Source organism: Ochotona curzoniae, unplaced genomic scaffold (genome assembly GCF_017591425.1).
Source record: "Ochotona curzoniae isolate NIBS_2020 unplaced genomic scaffold, NIBS_Ocur_1.0 scaffold_3890, whole genome shotgun sequence".
In the NCBI taxonomy this organism is placed as follows: Eukaryota; Metazoa; Chordata; class Mammalia; order Lagomorpha; family Ochotonidae; genus Ochotona; species Ochotona curzoniae.
Genome location: NW_024467115.1, coordinates 39,443,201 through 39,466,847, shown reverse-complemented (window position 1 = coordinate 39,466,847; position 23,647 = coordinate 39,443,201).

The following is a 23,647-nucleotide window of genomic DNA, read 5'->3' as shown; positions in this document are numbered from 1 at the left end:
CTTAAGTAGCAATAAGCTGTCTCGTTAGAAATCAAACGACCATGGAAGGACCTTAAGCTCTCAGTGTATTTTTGTTGTTAGATCTGCTGATGCATAGCAGCAGACTTAATCTGGAAGAAAAACTTCAAATTGTCATCCTCATCCACCCTGGTTTATCGAGGCTTGTGCCACAATGGTGTGTGTGCCTTGTAGGGGACGACCCTCTCCCTAAGGTAGCTCTGGCATGGACATGCCAGATCTGCAGACTTAGGGGACCAAAGATCAATGACTGCAGCACCCAGCTGACAATGCCACATGGAGAGTGCCCTGAGTGTCACGGGCCATCTAAAGTAAGGGTTGTTGTCACTCGCTTCCCAAACAGTGCAGATAGACACCGAGGAATGGGAGAGTTGATGAAGGTCGCACACTACAACTAAGGTCAAGTTCAGAGCAGTCCCCTCCCAAAGGCCCCATCTCCTTGGGCCAGCAGCGCAGGGATGAGGAGAGCTGCCCAGGAATGTCGAGGGGACGCAGTCAACCAGTGCAAGCAGGATAGGAGAATCACCCAGCTGAGTCCTTGTTGAATTCCTCACCCTGTGACACCAACATGGAGCAAAGGCTCCAGCAAAACCATCTCCTGAAGTGATGGAGTCACTCAGCTGAAGGAACTGCCGACAGCCAGGCAGTCACTCAAGGAGACAAAGATGAGCCAGGAAAAGCACTGTTCGTTTTGTGGACCAAGCATAGAAAAACCAGCACTGGCTCGACTGGAAAGCCAACTTTCGCTTGTCTAACTTTTCCCAGCAAAGATTCCTAAAGGAATGAGCAGCTCCGAGGCCCAGATCAAATGCAGGCTGCAAGTGTCCTTGTTAATACCTTGGAATTCCTTGGAAGACCAAAATGAGGTGGTATCTCACAGAGCATGTCAGGGGTCCTGCCAAGGATGCCTGCGACTTGCCTCAAAGCCCTGCTCTGATTAAAAAAATAAATCAAATGACTTCCAAAAATCTTCAGGGTTTGGTTCCAGAGCAACTTAAGAGCAAAAACAGCTGTATGACTCAAGCACACCCACGTGAGCCCCGCTTTCTAGGGGACCCTTCTGTGGCCCCAGGCACATGCACAAGGCTATTTGAACCCTCCAGACCAAGCAAAGAACTCTGTGGCAAGTGCTTGCCCAGATTCAGGGTCCACTATGCACGAGACACAAGATGACTGACACTTGGTGTACTGATTTGGGGGGTCACTCACTATGAATCAAATGAATATGATACAAACGAGATCAACACCATCGAAACTCAGCAAAGCAGTACTCACTGCTTTCGTACTCAAATCACCACTGAGGGACTCTGCTTTCCATCAGCTGGTCACCAGATCCAAGCGTTTTGAACGTTCTCTGTGCCAAAGCTGCTGTTGACCCCATCAGCCTTCTTGATATTCACCTTGACTTCCCCTACACACTGAACTGATAATCTCTTAACTCCACTTTTGCAAAGCTCCACCTTTTGTCCCTTTCCATGGTCAGTCCGCTGCTCTGATTTAAGCTGTTGTGTCTCTTACTGGCTACCACAACCACTTTCTGATTAGTACCCATACCTCCATGACATCTGCAACCTGTACCAGGTTCATCTTCCCAAAGTGCAACCCCGATGCTCTGCAGCCTTAGCTCCTCCAATTCCAAATTCACTCGTCACCATTCCTCAAACACGCGCACATGCTACTTGCCTTGTGGAATAAGCCCTCCTCCTCCTCCTCACTCAACATCCACACTGGTCTTGGAATCAGGGCAGTTCCTATCCATTCCAAAGCCAGCCCTGTTCTTTCCTCTCTGAGAAGGAACACATTCAACCTCCCCACCTGATGTCCTTCCTCCCAGGCTCCCATGGCTGCCAGGTCACATCTCCCCAAAGTTTCATCACACTCCAAAGGATTAACACTCAGCTTTATCCTCTACCATTTTCCATGTGTTTCAATTTTGAAAACCATCCCTCCCGCCCCAGCTGTAGGATAATCTAAAAATGTCATTGCGGGTACACTGGGGAAGACAGACCTAGTTCTCAAACATTAATCCCTCCAAGAAAAAAGACAAGACTAAGACAATGAACAATTACAGAACAAAATAAGGCACAATTAACTTCTAAATTACATGGTGCAGATGCAAAGTGAATTTGGAGACCGGAGGGAGGCAGAGCAGAGAGGGCTTGAGTGTTTGACTCATCGCCTGCAGGGAGGAGGTAGGTAGAGTTTACTTGTCACGCAGGGCTGAGAGACACGAAGAAGCGACTGCTGCAAAGAATCAACACAAAGACGAAGGGCCACAGCAACGTGCTAGCTGTATCCACAACAGCTGAAAAAGATGGGCTTCAGGTGGGCCTCCAGGGAACGCCTGTGACCCCCCAGGAAAGAAGCCCCTCTCTGAGTCCCAATCAGAGTCATAACATTGCTTAAACTTAGACAAAATAACTCATAAAAGCATTTCGCAGACTGAAACCTGGATCAGGTAAGAACATTTTTCAATCCATTACTGCTCAGAATCAAGGAAATACTAGCAGCCTGCACACTGGCTAGGGGGCGAGGACCGGTGAGCACCCTGCATGCTGGCATAGAGGGCAAGGACCGGTGAGAACCCCACACACTGGCTAGGGGGCAAGGACCGGTGAGCACCCCTCACCTATTTGAAAATTTATGTCCTTTCCGGATGACCAGAGGAGCACAGGCGGGAAAGGCTGGCTGTGTGGGGTAGAGACCCCAGGACTTACCCATCCCAATGTGAAGTAGGCACCTAAGAGGTTCCTGGTGCCTGCCCACTGCGGCAGGGTGCTGGGACCTGGGCCACCTCTGCAACGCAAGGCCAAGGAATTACCCCCGGAGTATGCTCTGTGGCCACAGATGCACGTGCTCAGGTGGCAAGGACCCAAGGGTGAAACAGCCTGCGTTCTTGAACCTCCCGGGGGAGATGACTGCCCACACAGCCACCTCGGCCAGCGGCAGGCAATATGTGCAAGAGGAGCATGCGTATCCCACCCCTGAAGGCTGCAGGTGGCCGCTGCCACGACCCCCAGCCTGTCCTGACTCATTCAGCCTGCTCTTCACTGCAGAGCCGTGAATCACGAGCTCAGAGAATGTGGGTCCATGGTTCTGTTCTAGATGAAGTAGATCCGTGCTCTGACATGAGCCATCTGACAGCAGGTACCAGCGGGCCTCACGTCTGTCTCACCCCCTGCAGGCCACAGGAATTGCAGGCAGCCACTCCCAGGGGACACCCACTAGCAGGATGCCTGCAAGGGCCACTGTCCTTCCCAGACCTGCCTCGAACCCTCAGAGAGGAGGCATAGGAGCAAACCACTGCCCTCTGCCCACCCTCGCTGGGGAGACACCCCTGGTGTAACAGGGGAGTCGGACAGCCTGAGTATCCGGCCTCAGTCCACTCTTTGAGAGAAAGGCACCCAGCTCTATCAGCTCTCCTGGGACTTTTTGTGGAGCTGCTTCTTCCCTGAGACTGTGAGGCCAGTTGCATGGCAGGCTCTGTCCAGTTGCAGGCCCCTGAGCCCTGCCAGGAAGTTCAGTTAAGGAGAAAAGGAACAGCAAGCCCGGAGCCCCACTGTATCCAGACTTCCCAGCCAAGAACGAGGTTTGAGCCCTGTCCCAGCACTCGGAGTCTTCCTCTTGCGTTTCAGGCTCGGACTGGGTGGGAGTGCTGAGTCCCTCCAAACCCTGTGGCCTCGACCTCAGGGCAGGGAGAGCCGCAGAAGCCTGTCTCCCAGAAAACACCCTCGGCTAGCTGCTGCCAGGAACTGCGTGAAGGTCCCTAACGCACGCCACCCTGCACTCTGGCCCTGCAGTGCCACTGCCGCCCAAGTCTGGGCTGGGCTCTGTTAGCTGGCTTCCTGAGGCCTTGAAGCCCTGCCCCCTGACCCCCAGTTGTTCCCTGTAATTGCAGGGGACTCGGCCTCCCACGGAGACCCAGGAGTGAGCCTATTGTTAGCTGGGCTGACACAACCCTGCAAACGGGCTGACTGCTTAATCACTACTTCTAAGCCCTACCGGGGAGCAGCAGAGTCTGAGGAGCCAGATGGAGGGAATCTGCTCTCCACAGTTACCTTTGCAGATGAGAGGACAGGAGGACAGGCCTAGAGCCACAGAGAGGGGAGACCCCGGGGCTCCCGAGACCAAGGGCTGCCCGCGCCATCTGCTCCAGCTCTGCCGCTGTGCAGGTGCAGGGCTGACATCTCCATTCGGGCCACCATGCTCCTCCAACCCCGGGCAGGAGTGGCCCCTCTCCCGCTCCTTGACACAAGTCAAACCCTGCTTCTTTCCAGGTTGTCGGGTTCCTTTGCCCAGCCTATCCACGGACCCTCCACTCCCAGCCGAGGGAAAAGAAAGAAACCCTCAGCAGCTCGCCTCTTCAAGCTGCTGCTGCTCCAACCACTGCTACAGAGCCCCATTCCCAGCATCCTCCTCTCCCAAGGCCAGCACTTCACCCCTCCACTCACAGTCCCCACTCTCCCCCACACATCTCTGGAACTGACCTGTGTGGGGTTGAATGTCATCCCCCGAAAACCAATGCCTGGCCAGAACCCGTCTGCGCAGCTGTAACCAGCTTCAATCAGGGCAGCCAAGGAGAGCTTCAACCCAGTAGGACTGATGTCCTTATGGGAAGAGACACAGCAAGACACGTGGGCAGAATGCAGCCTAGAGGTGGACACAGCCCTTGGAGCCCTTCTGCGAGCCAAGGGACGGTAAGAGTGACAGTTCCCGGCACCTTTGGGCCCTGCTCCGTGGGAGCCCTTGGGAGTTACCCCCTGACCTCCTCCCAGCATCGGTGGGCTCCGCAGGACCCCCACCCCGTGTGCCCCTGAACTCGCGGACTATCCGTCTTTCTCTACATTGGTTTGCCACACAGCTCTGTCCTTACCGTCACTTTCTCACTGTGCCCCTCCTTCCGTGGGGCTCACTTCCCCTCTGTCCGCCTCGGCCCTCTCCCTAGCCCCTCGCTGGCCTTCCGCCTCACCATGCATTTCCTCCAGGCACAGCCCATGTGCTTCTCTTCCAAAGGGAGGAAACGCATGGTTTGTTGTCTTAATCCTTTTAAAAGACAAAATAGGGTATCCCTTCCCCCAAAAACGGATATAAACAGATATCGGCCTATCCCCACCAGTGTGCCCTCTTACTTCTTTGTTATAGATGCCTTATCAGCCAAGGTCAAATGCACATTCGAAAGCATCTAGCCCTTCCGGTTTTTCCACCCCCTTTCCTTATAGCATGTCTTCTTCCTCTCTCAAAACAAAACACTTAGCATCAGAACTTCTATTCCACTTACTATTGCTACTTAAAAACTTATCGCACTCTAATGACACAAAACAACCGTTTTTCCAGGATCATGAATTCGGTGAGTCTCAGGAAGACTTGAAGCCTCGGGGAACTTGAGTGTGTGGGCAGCCATCATTGGGCTGGGCATGAACTCGAATCTGAGGGTTGACCCTGTCCACCAGCTGACCGTGCATCTTAGCCTTCTGCATAGCTTCTGTACATTGTGTTGGCTGGCTCTGAAATGGGGCATTTCCTTTTGTTTTAAACAGCTGTATTGAGACAGAGTCACATGTCATGTGCTCCATCTATTTAAGGTGTATTTGAAGTTCTTCGTGTCCTCACAGTTGGGAAAACATCACTTCCAACAGTTCTGGAACATTCCATCAAGCAGGGAAAACTCCCGCTCCATTAACAGTCCGTCTCCCACTTTGCCTGCCCTCCACACCATGAGTTAAACTCATGCCCCAAGTTATCAGTTGTGTTTCAGTCTGTATTTGCCCACTTTCTAACTCCTATATTTGTCTATTTTCTAACTGCTTTACTGCCTATGCGCCTTCGCTAACCACCTCGCCAGCTGGGTAACCAGCATCTTCAAGAACACTGGCAAGAAGTCTCAGGGCAATGTGCTGCCCCAACTCCTAAATCACATGGCCTCACTTTGTCCCAGCACTGAGGCTGCCTAACTTAAGGAAGATAAATGTCACCTAAGAATAGACAAATAGCGAAGTCACAATGGAAGGAGGGTCCGTGGAACTGGAGACATTGCATGTGCGAAACGCAGCCTGCCTCTGCTTCCTGAAACGCTCCTACTCGGCTTAACTGACCTCTGACACCAGATCAGCACCGTGGCTCATCTTCACTTCAAAACTACGCATGAATTCCGTATGTGTGTTGTCGGGGGTAGGAGGAATAGTTATTTGCGTATTTTAAAGGCAGAGTGACAGAGAGGGAAGATCTTCCATCTGCTGGCTTACTCCTTAAATGGCCACAGCAGCTGGAGCTAAGCAAGTCTGAAGCCAGGAGCCTCTTCTGAGTCTCCCACATGGATGCCTTGTCTCCAAGACTGGAGCCATCCTCTGCTGCTTTCCTAGGTCATAAGCAGGGAGCTGGATCGAAAGTGGAACAGCCAGAACACAAACCAGTGCCCATGTGAGGTGCTGGAATCACAGAGTGAAGGATTAGCCTGTTGAGTCATGGCGCCAGCCCCTGTCTTTTTTATTTTAGGGATATAGTTTATGGGTTTGGCATGATGATAATAGAAATCAAACCACTGAATAGCAGAAGTTGGCTGGTCAACATGTATTGTGTACTTGTAATGTGTCTGCTAAGACTACACAGGCCCCAAACCAAAGAAGCACAGGTGCATCCAAGGAGTCATGGGACCACACTGTGGCCTCAGGGCCATTCCTGAAACCTCAAAATGCATGATTCCAGCACATGCCATAAACAGCTCAACTTACCATGAGTTAGAGCAATGCAATTCTGGGGACCCGTGGTTTTGATTATTTTATTAAAAATACATGTCATAACTTGTTGCTACATGGAAATATTTACAGGATGCTATCATGAGACTATTTCCAATGACACGAAATATTTTCCGAGAATGCATGGATAAATTATGGATGAATAAAGCTAGTCATTGAGAGTGTCAAGGTAACTTTGTTCCTTTTAAAATTTCAGTAAACATGGGCACACACAGGATTTGGTCACAGTTCTGTGCTTTGTAACTCTATAGGCAGGTAGCTGCTTCAACCCAGTTGTCTCATCTTCATGTTGGAATATTCATGCATACTTTTGTCAAAATTTTTGAGCTATCCCAAGAAAAAAAAAAAACTTGGACAAACTTTACCCCAGACAAACCCTAAACAAAACAAATAACCCTGGCAGATGTAGTAGTTTCATGAACCCAGGCATCAACCTTGAACTGTTCTCTTCGGGGAAATGACAAGAGGTGTCTTGATTTTCAGTACATTCAACAAGTGCTTGTAGAAGAGATACAATGATGTGTTCTCTGCTACCAAGTCCTGTGATCACCTGTTCTAACCAACCCTGCCTCCCCAGAAGAGTCGGTAGATCTCCTTGGTTCCCTTCGTTTCCTCTACCAAGCTGGGAGCTTCAAGGCACACTTAATAAGTAGAGTAAATACATGATTTGATTGACATTTTGTGGAATTGAATATAGCTTTCTACCGTCAGGGACAGATTAACACTACACTGGGTCCAACCATTATTTTCCTTCCAGCAAAATCCTTCAAGCCTTCTGAGCAATTTAATGTTTTCCCAGCAGAGTCACCTATGAGGGAAAACATCCAGTGACCCTCTGAAGGGCCACCAAGCCAGTGAGAGGTTTTCATCAAGCAGCTCCCGGTTCTGCTAGCAGGTATTATTAAATGCCTGTTCTGTACCAGGCACAGACATGACAGATCTAACGGGGAAAGTGAAGGGCCCAGGGCTGAGCTGGGGTCTCGCTTCAGCATCCCATCCCTGAGTTCCTGGGAGACATCCAGGTGTCTGGCATACTGACCAAGCCTCCAGGTGAGACTGCAGAAGCCACACTTCAAGAGTCTGCATCAGCCAGGACTGAGCCACAACTTTCAACTCAATCCACTTCTCCTATGTGGCTCGCAAGGACCCACGAACTTGGGCCTCCAGCTGCTGCTTCCCAAGGAAGCTGGAACTGGGAGCGCAGGCATGCCAGTGTTAGACGCAGGTGTCTGCAGTCCTGGGCTAAATGCCCACCCTAAGTCCTGCTTCTCATGCAACCAAGTCAGACCCTCCCACACTGTTTCAGGATAACCTCACTTAGAGTAAACCAAGTACAGTCTTGATTTACACCTGCAAAATTCCTTCACAGCAACACATGGGGTGGCCTTTTCCAGGCAGCTCAACAGAAGCCATCCCCCATGGTTTTCTGTTGTTATGGGAGTCAACACACTTAAGTGCCAGACTGCCCGACTGTGAGTTCTTGGGGTAGAACACTCTGTCGCCCTGTGCTTCAATTTCTCCAACTATCAGGTGGTAACAAACCGTTCGCACCTCACACACTGTCCAATTAAATCAACTAACGCGAATGTGAGGCGCCAAGCAACGTGGAACTACAGTAAGACTCGGTGCGTGATAACTGGTATTGTCATTAGGATTCTGATCACCCAGGCAGGACAGTGCATGGGGCAACATGTCAGTATTGCAATAGCAAGTTGGTGACACAGCCAGGGCTGCAATTAAAGGGTCCTGAACCCAATCTTTCGGTAATTATGTATGATCCTTTAGGCTTGGAAGGATGTAAATCGAATCTGCCTCCTTGTTAAAGCGACATTTTAACTGAAAACATGACAGAAACAACGCATCTTACGTGTCAAACAAATGTATTGAAAACAGGGTTCATTTTATTTTTAACTGATACATAAAAATATTTACCTACATATGAAAATATCACAACACATATAGACATTACCAGATCGGTATAATCGGTATCAATACATCCATCTCCTTGAAATTTTACCATCTTTTTATGGTGAAGAGATTTAAAAAATTCTCTTTTAACCTTTCAGGAAAAGAATGTATACAGTGCATTCTCGTGATTTACTGCTCCCTATTGTGCAAAACAAACTAGAACTTCTTTCTCATACAAACTATAACTCATTAATCAGGTTTTCTCCTCCCATCCCGCCCCCACCCTCCCCAGGCTCTGCTAACCACTCTTGAACTCGTAGCTTCTTTGAGATAACTATTTCCTCATATTCTACAAATAATGAAATCACTCTTAACTTATTTTATTCAACATAATGACCTCCAGTTTTATCCGCATTGTCATGAATGACACAGACTCATACTTTTATGGCTGAATCGCATTCCACGACGTGTTTTTTATTTATCGGTTGGTGTATACTTAGCTTATCTCCATTTCTCGGCTATTGTAAATAGCGCCACCATAAACATTAGAGTGCAGGGGTCTCTCCAACAGACTGAATTTCCTTTGGGAATGAAGCCACATGCAGAGCTGTTGCATTGCAGGGTAGTCCCACTCCGGCTTCCTGATCTATACCATTACTATTCTCAGCATATGCTCAATGGTGCCTTCTTGCATCAGTCCCAGAGCTGTTTGGGGAAGAGCTAACTCAGTCAACTGGCAGGAGGAGAGAGGTTAGGGGAAAACATTTCAGCAAAGGCCAGGGCAGGAGAGGCTACTTGGTCAAAAGACACAAGAATCAACCAGGGCAGAGATGTGCAGGTCTCTGAATCTCCCAGCTGGGGAACCCACACCAGGCCAGGCTTCCTGCTGGCAATCCTAGCTCCCAATCCACCACTGCCAGGCGCTGGACAAATCCTGAGCTTGTCCAGGCCTGAGGCCCGAGAATTCCCTCTGTCCACAGTGACCATGCTGTGGACAGATTTTGGGCAGCTCTGAGCATACTCAGGACCATGATTCCACCCACCGCCACCATGTTGATGGGCAGAGTCCAGGTAAGTCTGGGTAAAGGCATGGGTGTCTGAATAGGGTTCATGTCTTGATGAGGAATGGCTTCTCTGGAAGTTCCATGGACAAAGCCACTCTACCTGAAGGGCTGCAACATGGAACCCACCATAGAATATCAGAAAAGGGAAAAGGTACTCTGAGGCTGAGCCACGAAGCTCACAAATAAATGAGTGAATCAGGCCTGGGGATAGAATCTGCAGGGGATTGTGTGGGCTCACCCTGTGGAACAGCAATCTCCAACAGTATGCACAAGAACTGTGGCTGGCAACAGGCCTGGTTGTACAACAAAGGGGATGCTCAGACTGGGCTGAAATTCGCACTGGTAAATGTGAGTGCCAGAATCAGTGCATTGTCCCTGGCTGAATATGGCTATACTCTCCCTTGGTATGGGTGTACCTGGGTCTGGGGAGAGCCAGACTGGGCTAGACTCCAGCACCCACTCATGAGAGTCAGGGTAGGGTGTAAAATGGGCTGGGCTGGGTCTCAATCCCCGCTGAACCATATGAGAACTGTGTCTGGACACGGACCAGGTGTGAATGGGCTGCAACACCCAACATTAAGAACTGAAAAGGGTATGGGTTGAATAGGCAAGGACACCATTCCTGCCAGGACAATAAGTTAACAAAGTCAACCTGGGCCAGAGACCCACTGGTATGGTAAGATCTGCCACTGGGAGAAGACCAGATAGAGGAGTTTGGTGAACTCCTTTGTCAGGTTGCAGTCCCTGCAGGTAAATGCAACAGCCAAGATTGGGAGCAACCCAAACCAGATCAGGTTACAGTGCCTGCCAGTATAGACATGGGTCAGGTCAGAGGGCGAGTCAGGCCAGGCCAGTTATTAACATCCACGGACAGATCCGAGAACAAGGATGGGATGCAGGAGAGGCCAAGTCAGACCACATCACCAACAGTTCACACTCATGCAGGGACTGGGGGCTACTGAAGCACCCACTGGTGGATGCCAAGGGCAGACGAGTCGTATCAGTCTGGGGAAGGTAGGTGTCAGGTCCATGAGTTCCAAGAATGGAGGGGCCCTTGGGCTTGCCAGTCAGGTAGGTACCAGATCTATGAACCCCAAGGGTAGGGGGGTCCGGAGTGGCATAGGTCTCCTAGTCCAGGTCACCAAGCTCATCTGAATGGTTGGGGGCTAGGTCCATGAGCACCAGGAGTGAGTGGTCTAATGGGTCCTGGGTCACAAGGCACATGGCCATGGGATTGCCTTCAAGGTGGCCGCTGGGTCCATGAGCCCCAGGGGTGGGGGATCCAGCATGGCCCAAGTTGCCTGGCTCAGGTCCATGAGCCCACCTAGGAGAACTGGTCTTCCTCAGTGTAGAGGACAGAGTACTGGACAGCAGACCATGGCACACATGGAGGTCATGGTAGCACATTGAAGCCTGCAGATGATATCTGGTACCATAACAGAGAATGGAGAACAGAACATGTGACAGCAAATATCTGGGCAAGTGGAGACTATGATGTTGTCAGCCAATGGACAATGGAAAGGTTCCTTATCTATAGTAAGATCAACAGCATTTCAAAACTAGCACATCCATCTGGACAAATCCTTCAGAACATGCGCCATCGTGACCCTGGGCTGACATTGGGTGGCCTTTCCACATCCTCAGGTACTGGGATGGTGGGAAGGTTGGGTATGCCCTGATCTCTCCCCTCCCCCCAGAAATGGGAAAAAGATATAGAAAGTTTGGAAACAATGATCACATCCACTTCTCCCTAATCCTAGATGCTTCCCACCCTAATCAACTATGTAAACATCATCTAAAATAAAAAAAAATCAGCTACACAGTGATGCACGTGACCAAGAAGAAACACCCAGGCATCACCCCTGGCTCTGCGTCCTAGACACAGCATTGTTGCATTTAAGACAGAATTAATTTACCATCTTGAGCCTTTATCGTTGTATAAAACTTCCATAGCACAGTCTTGCAAGTTCAATAGCACATCCAGAGATTAAAGTCACCTCTGCTCATGACTTCCTTCTCACTGACTTCGGTTTCTTCTTCTGGTTTTTCTCCATTAGTGGGTTTTAATTGTAGCAATAGATACAGCAGCTGATATCTAATATTAAAAAATATAGTTTCACCGGATTGGCACAGCTAAAGGGTTTTATTTTACAAAACCCATAGCCAGACAACATTGGCTCTGCCTTTTGTACTAGAGATGTGATGGAATTAAAGGATTCGCAATAGCAAAGCCTTCATGAATAATTTAGAATCCTCTAGTCCCAGCAAATATTCACTTCATTTTCTATGTGCCGGTGTCGGACTCTGACACTTGATGAAGGTTTAATAGTACTGAGTGCTCCTTAATTCAGGATCGTCTTCCACTCCCCATCCTCTGCCACATACACACACTGCTTCAACTGTCCTAAGCAACTCTGTCTAAAAACCCAGAATTAATTTATTCTCAATATGATGGAGTTTGCATGCAACACAATTTATTTTAACACTTAATTGACATTTATTTAGCAAACCTCAAATACTAGCTTACATTGGTCCTCATGACAAACCTAAAAGGGAGGAATAATAATGATGTCTTTTCAGGGAAGAACTAACAAAACCCCAGAGCAATGAAGTCCCTCTTGTAGCACTGTGATACTGCCGCAGGCTTGCTGTCCCCTGAGTCTACACGTCTGCCTGGGGAGCTTCCTGCACACTGGATGCTGAGAATCATGTTGACATCCAGAGGCTGCTGCAGCCTCTCTCTCTCATATGTTCAGCAAGGGTCAGGACACTGGGCATGCCTCTGCCCAATTTAGAGAATTTATTCTCAGCTTGAATCCTAACCAGCAACTATTCTTTCCGATAACCTTCTCCCTCACCCAGCATGCCAATGACAAAATACAAAGACATTGCAAGCAGAAATGGCCAAGCAGACCCATTAGCTCTGTGTCCCCATGCAGAGCAAAATGGTCTTCCCAAGGCCCAGAGACTGTGTGACAGTTTACAGCCCACATGAGATGAATCGACTCAACACAGCTACAGGGAACATTGAAGACTCCAGACAAATACACACAGTGTCCATCGGTGTGGCCCTTGAATCCTCTGAAGGTCATCAAGGTCCTTGCCCATCAAAGGGACTCTCCATTTACAGGTATACATGCAACACCTCAACCTGGACTGGGCACAAAGACTCACCCAGACCAGTGCTGTGTATCCCACTGCCCACCATGTCACAGGTTCACCAAGCCAGTGCATGAAGGACATGGCAGTCTACCCCACATTTATGCTATATGAATAATAAGGTGGGTCATAGTGGGGGTCACATTGCCATTAAGTTGGTACAAGAACTCTTTGTGATGGCTCAGTGCTTAAATCCTTGCCCTGCAAGTGCTAGGATCCCATATGGGTACTGGTTTGTATCCTGACTATTCCACTTCCCATACAGCTCCATGCTTATTGCCTGGGAAGGCAATAGTGGATGGTTCAAAGCTTTGGGACCCTGAACCCACATGGGAGACCCACACATAAGCTCCTGGCTCCTGACTTCAGATCACCTCAGCTCTAGCCACTGAGGCCATTTGGGAAGTGAACCAGCAAATGGAAGATCTTTGTCTTTTTGTAAATCTGATCTACCTTTCCAATAAAAATAAATATATTTTTAAAACACTGCATTTTACATTTAACTTATTCAGAACAATGCAAGAAAGGCTCATTGTTTCAAAAATTTCAGAGCACCGGCCATCAAGGCTTGCAAGTGTTCTTGTTGATGTATCTATTGACAAGTGTTCTTGTTGATGTATCTATTGACAAGTGTTCTTGTTGATGCATCTATTGACATGTGTCAGTCTTTGTCAGTTTCTTCACTTCCTGTACAAGGGCTCATTTTTCCAGAGTTTTGCACAAGATTTAAACAACTCTCCCAACATCTCTTTTGTCACCTTCATAGACTCATACCTCTATCAAAGACTTGGATTTCATTTTGAAAAATGTTTTTCATGCATGTGCATAGCAACATCCCACATTATAAAAATGCTGATAAAAAAGGACTCTCCAAGAGACAGGTCATTCTTCCACTGATTAGTGATTCTTTTAATGACTTTTGTTTTCTCTTAGTGGACTTGCATCTGAAGAGCCCAAGTGACCAACAGAAAGCATGAACCTCAGATTATGATTCTGCGTGAATGATGGAAGCTTTGGAGTTCTCTGGCTACAGCTCCGGTTTCTGCACATGTTGCTCTCTTTTCACTGTGATGCCCTACTGTACAGGTGCTGCACAGGGGAAGTTACACGCAAATTACCTGGAACAAGTGAGCTGAACAGTGCTCTGCTTTATCAACAAGACAACCAATGGCTCATGATCAAAGTCTCCAGTGCAAAACTATTAAAAGCTAATGTAGAAATATTAATTTTAAACTCCTCTTATAGATAGTCTGGAATAAATTCACAAGAAATTTTCACATGTCAAAAATGATGATGAATCCTGCCTAGGAAAAGTAAGCCAGAGCTAAAGCTGGTAGACACTGTCGTCTTCTGATGCCTCAGGGACTGTGCAGAGAAAATAGAACAAGGAAGTCTGGGATCTGTGTGAGGACCTAAATCAGAAACCACTATGGAACGAATGACAGGACCCTGAGGAAGCAAAGCCCACAAGAAAGAGAGCATGGGGCCTGCATTGTGGCATAGCAGGTAAAGATGCTGCTTGCAGTGCCAGCATCGCACAGGAGCACCCATGTGAGCCCCAGCTGCTCCACTTCCAATCCAGCTCCCTGTTGATGCCCCAGTGCTTGGACCTCTGCACAGATGTGGGAGACCAGGAAGAAAGTTCTGCCTCCTGATTTTGACCTGGAGCATCCCAGCTATTATAACCATTTTGGAAATGAACCAGTGGATGGGAGATATCTGTTGTTCTCTCTCTCCCTGTAATTCTTTTAGATAAATAAAGTACATACTTTTAAAAATGAATACTCAGGGCCCGGCGCGGTGGCGCAAGTGGTTAAAGGTCCTCGCCTTGCACGCCCGGGATCCCATATGGGCACCGGTTCTAATCCCCGGCAGCCCCGCTTCCCTTCCAGCTCCCTGCCTGTGGCCCGGGAGAGCAGTCAAGGACGGCCCAAAGCTTTGGGAACCTGCACCCACGTGGGAGACCCAGAAGAGGCTCCTGGCTTCGGATCGGCATAGCATCGGCCCGTTGCGCTCACTTGGGGAGTGAATCATCAGACGGAAGATCTTCCTCTCTGTCTCTCCTCTCTGTATATCCGCCTTTCCAATAAAAAAATAATAATAATAAAAATAAATCTTTAAAAAAAATGAATACACAATACGCAAAGACTGCTTCAACATTAATGTTTGGTCAGAATTGACATACTAATTCTGCAGCCCCTGCAACCCCTGGTGTTTGTGGCCATGGTACAGGAAAAAAATATTCCTACACATAGGTTTCCAAGTAATACATTCACAACTGGAAATTAGATAATAAATGCAAGAATGCAAGTTGTCATGAATAACAAATAACAAAATCAATCAATATCCAAAGCAAACCTATAAAGAAATATAATTTGAATGATCAAATACATGATTTAGAATCACATGTCTAGAATGTTTGAAGAAAATATGGAAGATACAATCTCATAACACAAAACCACAAAATAATCATGACAATCTTAAAAAATCTGTATTTGAGAATTCTAAAAATAAAACAGCAAATAAAGTTAAAATAATAAAAATATAAATGCAAGGAATATATTGAAACAGAAGATTAGAATCTCTAAAGACAGAATTTGTAAACTGGAAAAGAGATTTGAAGAAATAGTCCAGCATAAATCACAGAGGAAACAAACTAGTTTTTATTTTATTTATTTATTTGAAAGGCAGGGTGAAAGAAAGACATGCAAACAAAGAGATCTGATACCCCACCCAAATAACTACACCAGCTGAGGATGGCCACGCCAAAGCCAGGAGCCTGAACTGCTGCATGGATAACAGGTACCAAACACTTGAACCATCACTTGATGTTTCTCAAGCACATAGGCACAGAGCTGGATCAGAAGTGAAGCCACCGGGACCCAAAGCGGCGCTCACACAGAATGCCAGTGTTGCAGGCAACAGCTTTTTCTGCTCCTGGCTTCAACCTTTCCCGGCTCTGGCTATTGCATCCATTGGCACATGAACAACATATGGAAAATCTGCCCCCTTTGCCTCTCCCTCCTTCTCTGTCACTCTGCCTTTCAAATGAGTTGATAAATCATTTTCTTAAGTGTGAACAGAAAACAACGAAACAAAAGACACAAAAAGAAAATTAATAATGCCAAAGCAGATTTCTTCCAAGATCTCAATACATGATAGTGTGTAAATAAAACATTTACAACATATGCAGAACCAGATGTGTGCGTCAAAGTTCAATGGAAGTCACTCGAGGTGCTTTCAACTGTAATGAAGTTGACAGATGAAATTAGGAATTTCTAGAGAATTGCTAGAGGAGCTGAGCAAACACGACACCCACAAAACTGAGTTCCCCCAGGGGGAAACTCCTCATCTAATTCCCCTACGAGAGCCAAAAACTCATTCCAATAGCTGATGTTGAAGGATCAAGAAGTGGATGCCATAGCCAGGGCCACATGGGTCCCAGGACCAAGGAATTTTGAAGTACAGTGCTGGCTCCCTGTGTGTAAAATCATCGTAGATGCCACCCTCTCAACAGCAACGTCCAAACTCCACATCAATGCATCTAATTAGTACAAACCAACTTGTCTCTCTAAACAGAAGATAGAGAACCAGTCTCCATCACTATTTCCATTGAGCTGGGGCTGCTTGCCACACACACGCACTGAAAATGCCTAAAATTAGATGATAGCTGTCCTCCAACTTTGATGATCAGGATAAAATGATTTGATAATTCCATTTTGCTGTGAAATAATTACCCATTGGAGCGATTCATACACTGCCTCTACTCACTGTCTCCTTTTGTGTCCTTTTTCACCTACCTCTCAAACAGAAGCTTATTTCTGTATTAAGGAAGTGCCAGGAGGACTAGATAATTTAATACTTAATTAATTTGAATTAATTAATATTGAATTTAAATTTTAAAATAACTTCCCTAGTCCCTTTCCCATGACATTCGAGGCTCCAGAAGAAGAAGACACAAAGTAATCATGTAAGCAACTGAGATCCAAAATAATGGAAGCCAGTGATCCCAGAAGTACCAAATTGATGGCCAGCAGTTGATCAAAGTCGATACATCCCGAGACACTCATGAGCCTTGTCACCAGCTGGGACCATCTCGAAGCCGCAGGGAACACCTGTGAGGAACTGGGAACATTTCCTGAATGAATGGTATTTTGTAGAAAGATGGTAGGAACATTTATGAAACTGGGTGAAGGCCACCACGTGTGGCAATTAATCTACTGACATTGGGAGAGGTGAATAAAGTTGCCTGGTTGTTCTTACAACCCAAGAAAGAGAAGGCAATTTTCATCTGGCTCAAGACCCTAAGTGGAGGATGAAATTTCTTCCTTGAAGATTATATCCTTGAACCTGGGTTGCAGGTTCCATCAGCATTGACAGCTGTCCATCATGTCACATGCTAACTACTGAGATTAGAATGTGGGCCATCAAAAGCTCTGAGGTTGCCCTTTATACTAGTTTTCAACTTCCACACAGCAAATGAACACAATTTGAGTGCCTTTAAGCAACACAACTTTATCATCTTGTAGCTTCTGTGAGTCTGGGGTCCAGGGAGAGCAGAACTGAGTGTTCTTGTCAGGGTCCCATAAGGTTGGACCCCACACAGTAGTAGGCAAGACTTTAGTTGCATGTAAAGCCGGCATGCTGCACAAGTTCAGAGACTGCTTAGCACAAGCCTTTCACTGTGGTGGGGAAACACACACACACACACACACACACACACACACACACACACACACACCCCAGCTCCTTTCTTCAAGGCCAGGAGTGCAGAGTTAGATTTCCTCGGCTTCTGACGCTTAAGGCTCACTTGGTTATGTCTGGCACACACAGGAAAATCGTGCATTTGATTGATGCAGCCAGCTTAGCAGGTACTTTGATTATATGTGCCATCATCCCTTCACGCTTGCCAAGCTTCGCTGCTTAAAAGCAAATGAGAGACCACAACCACACTCTAGAGTTGGGGGATTTTACAAGGACATGGGTATTTGGAAGTCATCTTAAATTCTGAGCTCTCTCTCTCTCCCCCTCTGGACTCTTTTCTCTCTGTGAGTCTGAGGCCAGTGCCCCAGACCGGATGTATCAGGAAGCCATTCTTACCTACACTGCATTTGCTGAAAAGAGTAATGATCTTTTTCCAACCCACCACCCAAACCAAGATTCATGGCCTTTTTGTTCTGAAAATCATCAAGCCAAAGAGGAAGCCGAGGTCAAGAGCAAATTATTACCGGGCATTTCAGAGCAGGGCACACATTTTGTATTCAAGCAAAGTCGTCATGAGAAGCTGATACAGCAGCAGTCTGGGAGAGTATCCACAGCTGGGCCGCCCCTAAGCCTCTGGAAGCATGCCTGGAGTGGCTCATCTGAGATCCGGGAGCTTGAGAATAGAACTGGCTCAGGAATTCTCAACCCATTACACTGTGCTTGAGGGCTGTCTCCACACAGGTGCCCATCTCAAGGTGCAGAACCTGTGACCCTTAACACCAAGCCCAGGTCAGGGGTCCCAGAAGCTGTTTCTCTCACAATACAACAGCGCAATCATGAGATGGCAAGACATGCTAAAAGTGCTTTCCAAAGATAACCATTTGGTGCTGCTCAATGTTGTGCTTTTGTTGAGTAAATAAAATTAACTACCTGATAGAACTATTACTTCAAAAAAAACTGATGGGTTTGTGTGTTATCTAAGGGTCCCATTGCTGAGGACAGCAGCAAGGGGTCAGAGCTGGCAGAGCCCAGGAACATGCACGGAGTACGGTTGCCATCCCCTGCGATGCCCCAGCCTCATGGGTGTACATGCAACAAAAAGTTGCTATGCCTAGACCAAATAGGAATCACATAGAGAATGATATAAACATAGAACAAATAGGCACTCATGAATATATTGTGTCACATACAACATGCAGTAGTAGGTCAGAAGCCACTATAACAATGAATAGGCTGGACCCAAAGCAGTAGCCTAGGAGCTAAAGTCCTCGCTTTGTGCACCAGGATCCCATATGGGCACTGGTTCTAATCCCAGCAACCCCACTTCCCATCCAGCTCTCTGCTTGTGGCCTGTGAAAGCAGTCTAAGATGCCCCCAAAGCCTTGAGACCCTGCACCCACATGGGAGACCTGGAAGAGGTTCCAGGTTCCTGACTTTGGATCAGCTCAGCTCTGGCTGTTGCAGCAGCTTGGGGAGTGAATGAATGGATGGAAGATCTTCCTGTCTGTGTATCTGACTTTCCAATAAAAACAAAATAAATCTTTTTAAAAAATAGGCAGAGGACAGAGAAAATCCAGAGGAGAAAGGCTGTTGGAACCCCCAAGCATTCAGAAAGTTGCCTGGATTTGCACCAGCCCTGGCCCTCGCAGTGATGACTCTGACCCAGGGGCCAAGAACATGTTCAGATCAGTTGCACTGACAGTCCATTGTAGCAAGTTGTAAGAAAGCGCCAATTCAAAGATGAAAGAAAGAAAAAAGAACCCTTGCTTATCAACTTAGAGTTGCACAACCACGCTGCAATGCTACACTCAACTCAAAGACATTTCCTATTATTAAATTCCACTTAGCTGTTCTCATTTCCTTCCTTTGAAGGCCACTTCTATTTTGGGCAACATTAACATAGCACCATGCTCCCCAGAGGACAAGGTGTTTTGTCAGCTTAACATCATCTCCCCACCCCATTCAACCGTACAATGGCTACTTTCCATTCAAGACACACGGTTTACCTCTAACCACGACCATAAACAACGGAGAGCTACTTGGAGACAAGATTCCTTGGTGCAATCCTGACTCTCCATAATTCGTTTTCCCTTGTTCCCTCTCCACCACTGTCCTTTCTCCTTCCCCCAGGCAGAACACTGAGTGCTCTCCCTCCCTCACTCTCTCTTACACACACACACACACACACACACACACACACACACACACACACACACACACACGCACACACACACAGGCTGTCCCAGTTTCCAGCGCACCTCGGCGGCCATGCAGTGCGCTTGCTGAGCTCACGAGGAAGAACCAGTGCATTGAAGTGATCACCTGGGCTTTGCAAGTCTGCAGACACAATATTAATAATTGACTAAAGATGAGTTGCACCTGTGCTCAGAATGTGACTATTTCAAATGTAATTTATAACGTGCAGATGATTTCAACCCTTTTATCACAGATTTGCTTTCTTAAAATAATTATGTTAAAAGAGGCTCCCTCAGGCCATAAATCCTCATGTTTCGCTTCACTCTCGTTTTCCATCTTCGCCCGGCGCTTCGGTAATAAAACCCAAGCTCGTCTAGCATCTTTGTAGAGCACTTTACCCAAAGAGTCCCACGGGCTTTCCAGGTTTCCTCCTATGGCAGACGAGAGAGTAAATTATTCACTTTACAGAGAGCTGTGAATAACGGTTCAGGCTCTCTCAATCTCCTATCACAGTGATGACTAAGCCACACTCTGCAGCCCTTGGCCACCCCACATCCATCCATAGCCTTGCTGAGATTGGCGTCCAGGGCGCCCGCGACCCTCCACCTCTCTCCTCTCCAGTCGGGTCTGCACATAGGGAGGCACAATGAGAAACTGAAAACGAGAACATTCCAAAATGAATCAGTGCACTAACCATTCCCCTGTAACTCAGAGAGGCTGCTCTCCCGTCAGAGCACAAACAAGCATCCACGTAACCTCTCACCCCCACAGCACATCCAGGCTTCAGACCCACACACCACCACTGGTCTCAGATGGAAGTGAAATGGGAAGAAGAAGTAGAGATCAGACACATCCTATCTTTAGATATCTAAAGACAAGCGGCCTTTCCATATAGGAGCCATGAGAAAGACACCAGCTAAATATGCAAGAAGACAGAGAAGGACCAGAGACCATCCCTGCAGGACACGGGGGAAGGCACATGGGCTACACCGCTTCTCAGAGAGGCAACCACGGCCATCCTGTTGTGCTCAATATAGACAGACGGAAAGCATCACTTGACAATGCTAATTGCTGTTAAGAGTCAACAAGTCTCCCTAGAACTGTTCAATCGACCTTTATTAATTGTAGCCTGACAATGTTGCCAGCTGCGTGTTAGCCTGGAAAAGCCAGGAACCTGACCAGGCCATCATTTGGGCTTAACTTCAGGCTTTCTGCTCTAAACCTTGGTGCACTCGGGCAGTGCCTTGAAAGAGCTTTTCCCAAAGCCTCCATCACACTTCACATCTTCCTTTTAATATGCGCATTGCTTACACCATGGTAATAAATATATGCAGAACTACAAATAAACATCTTTACAGATTGGGAATCAATGCACTAAATGGTTCAGCTTCTCTCTAGAATCGCATCAACCCAGCAGCAGCTCATTGCTCTGTGTGTGTGCCAGATCAATAAAAAATACACCTTAAAATACCAATAAAACAGAATGCCACAGAATACATCCTGTGAGACTACAAGAAACGATTACACTGTACAATTATATAGTGTAATACCAACAGCAAGTACTTACCTTAACTGCCCATGAAAAATTACGGGATGCTTCAAGTTAATTTGCTTTCCATTACATCCTTCCCAAACAAAGGCCAGTATCAAGAAGTTTGTTTCAGGCCCGGCGCAGTGGCGTAGTGGTTAACGTCCTCACCTTGCATGCCCGGGATCCCATATGGGCACTGGTTCTAAACCCCGGCAGCCCCGCTGCCCTTCCAGCTCCCTGTCTGTGGCCCGGGAAAGCAGTCCAGGACGGCCCAAAGCTTTGGGACCCTGCACCCATGTGGGAGACCCGGAAGAGGCTCCTGGCTTCGGATCGGCATAGTATCGGCCATTGCGCTCACTTGGGGAGTGAATCATCGGATGGAAGATCTTCCTCTCTGTCTCTCCTCTCTGTATATCCGCCTTTCCAATAAAAAAAATAATAAAAATAAATCTTTTTTTAAAAAAAAAAGTTTGTTTGTAGTCCTTTATTCACATGTTTTGACACTGTCACCAAAATCAAAATGTCCAGTACCCATTAAGATGAGTAGATGATCTGAAAAATTGTATTTTTATCGCTTTAAATTCTATTTATCTGCTTTAGAGGCAATGAGACAGACAGAGCCAGCTTCCTTCTGCCACTTCACTCCCCAAGTATCTGCAGCAGCCAGAACTGGAGCTGGGGTGGAGGGGCTAAGACCGAAAGTCAGGAGTTCTCCAGGCCCCCCACATGGTGGCCAGGGACCAACCACCTGAGCCATCTCAGCACTGCCTTCCAGAGTGTGTGTCAGCAGGCAGCTGGAGTCTGAGCTGTGAGTTGAACTAAGATGCTTCCCCACTGACATGGACATCTTAACTACTTGGTTAAAAGCCCACCCCTGAAGACTCTATGCCTGGAATGTCGTTTTCTCTAGTGGGGTCCTGTTTAGGCTGCAGAAAGCACATGTCCCTAAGCTCAAAGACGTGGCCTGTTCTCCCAAACATGCCTGCTGTGTGGGGGAAGAAGGAGCATTTCACTATCGCTGGGCAATGTTTTCTCTTGCCTTGGACCTCATTCATGTCCCCAGACGTGTAGGGTTGAAGATCCCCAGCACAGCCTGACCCCTCCTAGCGCCCAATCTTTCAGCAGCAGCAACAGCAGCTTGTGTAGCCAAGAAGTGGGGACACAAAAAGAAAGAGAAAGAGCAGAGGGGGAAGAAAAAAATAAACATGCAGAGAAACCGTTGGAGGAATCACAATTCCAGACCTCAAGACATACTACAGAGCAGTAGTTATCAAAACAGTCTGGTACTGATACAGAAACAGAGAAGATCAGTGGAACAGAATAGAAACACCAGTAGGGAGCCCACACATGTATAGACAACTAATCTTTGACAAGAAAACTGAAAACAATCCAGGCAAAAATCTGGTCTATTCAACAAATGCTGTTGGGACAACTGGGTAACAGCTTGCAGAATAAAAAAGCAAGACCCACACCTGTCACAGTATACGAGACTTAGCTCTAAATGGATCAAGGATCTAAATCTATACCCAGAAATCATCAAACTATTAAAGGAAAACATAGGAAGCACACTCCAAGATATAGGAACAGGGAAAGACTTCTTAGAAAAGACGCCAAAAGCAAAAGAAATCAAATCCAAAATGAACAAATGGGACTGCATCAAAAAAGCTTCTGTACAGCAAAGGAAGCAATTAACAAAGTGATGAAGCAACCAACAGAATGGGAGAACATTTTTGCACATTATACAAGTGATAGGGGACTAATATCCAGGATTTACAAAGAGCTTCAGAAACCCAGGGACAGAAAAAAAAAAAAAACCCCTCTAACAAAATGGGCAAAAGGAATGAACAGACATTTTTCAAAAGAACAAATCTAAATGGCTAACAGACATAGGAAAAGATGCTCAGGCTCCCTAGCTATCAGAGAGATACAAATGAAAACCATGTTGAGGTACCACCTAACTCCAGTGAGACTGGCCTACATTCAGAACTCGACTGGTAACACCTGCTGGTGTGGATGTGGGAAGAAAATTACCCTCCTTCATTGCTGGTGGGAGTGTAGGCTAGTACAACCACTGTGGAAATCAGAATGGAGAGTGCTTGGACAATTACAAATAAACCTGCCATATGGCCCAGCTATCCCGCTCCTAAGAATACACCCAATAGAAATGAAATCTGCATGTGAGAAGGGGATCTGTAATCCCATACTTGCAGCAGCACAATCTACAATAGCAAAGACATGGAAATAATCCAGATGTGCTTCCAAAGAAGAATGGTTAAAGAAACTGTGGTACATCTACTCCATGGACTATTATTCAG